A 3,870-nucleotide genomic window follows, 5' to 3' on the forward strand; every position below is an offset into this window, starting at 1 on the left:
ACTTTTATGTGTTCTACTTATATTTCTCTTTTGGTCCGTCTTACGCGGGACACCTTATATATACAGGGTGTCCCGAAGTCCCATGATGACCCTTGGTGAGAACGTAGAACGGATTGAGGTGAGCAAGAAAGTCCTGTGCCGTTTTGCGATATTCGCAATAGTTTTTGAGAAATTAATTATTTTGTCTCAACAAATCAGCGTACAGAAAGCGGCAGCGGAAAGAAAGATGCCTTCGGCCGACGTGCGACCGTGACACTCGCGAATCGTATCTCGCCGCATCCCTCCGCCCATAGCTACGAGACATAGACTCGCTATGTCTCGTAGCTATGGGCGGAGGGATGCGGCGAGATACGATTCGCGAGTGTCACGGTCGCACGTCGGCCGAAGGCATCTTTCTTTCCGCTGCCGCTTTCTGTACGCTGATTTGTTGAGACAAAATAATTAATTTCTCAAAAACTATTGCGAATATCGCAAAACGGCACAGGACTTTCTTGCTCACCTCAATCCGTTCTACGTTCTCACCAAGGGTCATCATGGGACTTCGGGACACCCTGTATATATGTATAACATTTACTTTTTGAAAACATTACTTTTTTTATTATATTTATTAATATTAAAAAATATTTTTATTGAATTGTTTTGAAAATTTAAAAATTTATGTAAAAATATTTTAATTTTTAAATTTTCCAAGCAATTTAATAAAAAATTTTTTCAATATTAATAACTTTATAGTAAAAAAAAAGTAATGTTTTCAAAAAGTAAATATTTTATTTTTATACTATCACTCCATGTTTTATATTATCACTCCATTTCTCGACCTATTCTTGCAATATGCTTTAAAAAATGTCATGCTTTTCGAACAATTTATTTCCAAATAATTATGAATATATTTTAAAAATATATTTGTTAACACTTCTGACAATTATTGATGCAATTATTGCATTTAATATTAGGTTTTTCGTCTAAAACAAAAAAGTTATCTGTATTATTACCTTCTCCCTTAATAAATGTTCGAACAAATTTCTTTTTCTTTTTACACATTTTTCTACCTTTCATTTCATATTTCTTCGAAATACAATTAATATCTTCGATGTAATTTCCGCACAAACTTGACAAATACAGTTTTTCAGTCTTCAAGCATTATTGACACTATAACTATTACACGTATTTTATTGAGGTCTCATAAAAAAAGTCTAATCAATCAGACCAAAAGATCAACGTACAAAACTGCCATAAAACTAGATTTTTAAATCTTATCCATTTTTGTGGAAATCTTTCATCCATGAATTCTTGAATAACTCATGAAATATGTGAAGTGGTACATCCACATTCTTGCATATATATTTAGTGATATTTTCTAATGATGTCATAAAAAAATGTATGTTAATGACTTGATTTTCAACAATTTTACACGCAAGTTCACTGATGTTGAAAAGATACTAATCTACCAGGTGTAGAAGTATGAAACCGGAATTTTTTTATACAAATAAGACGTCTGTTGTTCGAAAGTGATAAATAATACTTTATTCAAAATAATTTCCACTGTTTTGAACACATTTTTCCCACCTCTCTGGCAGTTTATGAATGCCGTGCCAAAAAAACTTTTCATCTTTTGAAGCGAACCAGTTATCTAGCCATTTTTCCACATTTTCATACGAATCGAAGCGTTGGTTAGCGAGAGCGTGTCCTAGCGATGCGAACAGGTGATAATCGGACGGAGCCAAGTCTGGAGAATAAGCCGCATGCGGTAGTAATTCCCAACTGAACGACTCGATCGTTTCCTTGACCCGTTTTGCTGTATGTGATGGGGCATTATCATGGAGCAAAATGACATTGTGTTGCCTTTTTGCATATTCTGGTCGTTTTTTAGTCAATGTTCGATTTAAATCGATCATTTGTTGTTGGTAGCGATTAGTATTGACGGTTTGACCAGGTTTCAGCAGTTCATAGTTCATAGTTCATAGTTCATAGTTCTTCGTTCCTCACGTCAAAATCACCACTTTTGAATTTTTTAAACCACTCGAAACACTGAGATTTACCAAGAGCATATTCACCGTAAGCTTCGACAAGCATTCGATGTGATTCTGCAGCAGTTTTCTTTAAATGATAACAGAAAATCAATGCTGTCCGCAAATCATAGTTAGTAGGCTCGAAACGTGACATGTTTAAGGTTATACAAAAATATACTAGAGAATGAAAGTTGGGGTTATGTTTGTTGACAATATTCGTCAGCTGTTAGGAGAATATAATAGCGCGGCAGTAGCGGTCTTACGGTCACTAAACTGAACGCTGGCACCATTTATAGGGGAATTCCGGTTTCATACTTCTACACCTGGTAAATTGTCGAGGATTTTCAATTGCCTAATATTAAATTTATTGACTTGTCCTGTACTGTTGAGAGAGAGAAAGAGAGAGAGAGAGAGAGAGAGAGAGAGAATGAGAGGGAGAAAAAGAGAAAAATTTACTTAATTGATAAATAATAAGACAAAAATGATATAATTGGGATAAATTTTTGTATAAAAGTTTACACAACAAACACAATTATTTGCGAATAACAATTGGTGTTATAAGATATGATATTTTAAACAATGTATAATTTTTATAATAGAACATAAACTAATTCTAATTTTTTTCCGATTTTTCTTCTATTAAAGTGTGACTGTCATACTATCTCTTGACGGTATTAGTATTAATATCAGTAGTTACCCGTCACTGTTTATTCCTTTTGTAAGCGTATATCTGGGTACGTAAAAATCAACTTTCTAATCGTTTGAATACCGTATGAGATTTACATTCATGATAGGAATATCGTTCCGCATAAATTACTGTTGCATTCCTGTACTTTTTTTACATTCATTTAAAACCCTGAATATGTCAAACGCGACTTGGATCTCGAACATCTTGATAGTACCGAACAATCTAGTTCAGTTTATTACTGATAAATATTACTTAATAGTTATAACAAACTTGTAGTTATTACAAACTACAAACTGCTGCGTTTAGATTTATCTTACTTATTTAGAAGTGTAATGTTTATAAACGTAATAGAAGTTAGACTTAATATAAAAATTTAGTGTCACATCTAAATTTATCATGAATTGTTTATGAGTTGTTTATTAAAAATAAATTTTTAAGATCAGAACAATTAAAGAAGATCACTCAAAATTATACTTTTGTACTCAGCTTCGTATCTACTAGACAAATATGCAAAAAATATCTCGTTTTATAAAAAATTCAAAGTAAATTTGAGATAAAAATATATTCCAAAAAATTATATGTCATTAATTAATATGTCATATGTCAAAAAATTATATATCATAAATAATTATATGTCCTTTTTATTTTTTTAAATCGCTTTATCAGAAATTTTTGCATTATTTTTTTTGACTGTTGAGATATTAAGTAGTAATAGATTACGTGACTTACTTTATGGGAAAATCAGGGGCAAAATAAAACCTTAAGGTAAAAAAAAATTTCTTATTTATTTCAACCAGAAGATCCCAAATTAGTTGGAACTACATTATCTTTATAACCGACACTACTGCGTATGCTATAACCTAGGTCTCATTTGTCACATCTACAATGTGTCTCACAAGTAACACTAGGGAAGTGATAATCACCGATTTTCCTGAAACTGCGCATACAAGTAGTTCTTCAAAAACTATTAGACACGTATTTTTTTGTTTTTCCCCAAAAACGAATTTTGGGGTAGAAATCGCCCCTACAAATTTTGGTGGGGGGGTAAGAGATACTTTACAAACTTTTTGTAGGAAATTCGTATGAAATTTGGTATCTAAGGCTTTTTGGCTTCGCTGATTTCGAATTTGAAGTCAGTTTTTGAAAATTCAAAATGGCGGATCCAATATGGCG

At 32.3% G+C, this 3,870-nt stretch overlaps 1 protein-coding gene across 14 annotated transcripts in view; it reads right to left on the minus strand.

The window, feature by feature from the left end:
* LOC116849465 (glutamate-gated chloride channel) overlaps positions 1 to 553 on the minus strand; it is a 157,035-nt gene extending 156,482 nt beyond the window's left edge. For all 14 annotated transcript variants that reach the window (XM_032826606.1, XM_032826610.1, XM_032826609.1 and 11 more), the window contains exon 1: positions 500 to 553. The gene's annotated coding sequence lies outside the window, so the exon portion shown is untranslated. The remainder of the gene's footprint in view (positions 1 to 499) is intronic.
* Between the last annotated feature and the right edge of the window lie 3,317 nt (positions 554 to 3,870).

This window comes from Odontomachus brunneus, unplaced genomic scaffold (assembly GCF_010583005.1).
Source record: "Odontomachus brunneus isolate Ranch 3 - 2012 unplaced genomic scaffold, Obru_v1 Obru_scaffold_116, whole genome shotgun sequence".
NCBI lineage: Eukaryota > Metazoa > Arthropoda > Insecta > Hymenoptera > Formicidae > Odontomachus > Odontomachus brunneus.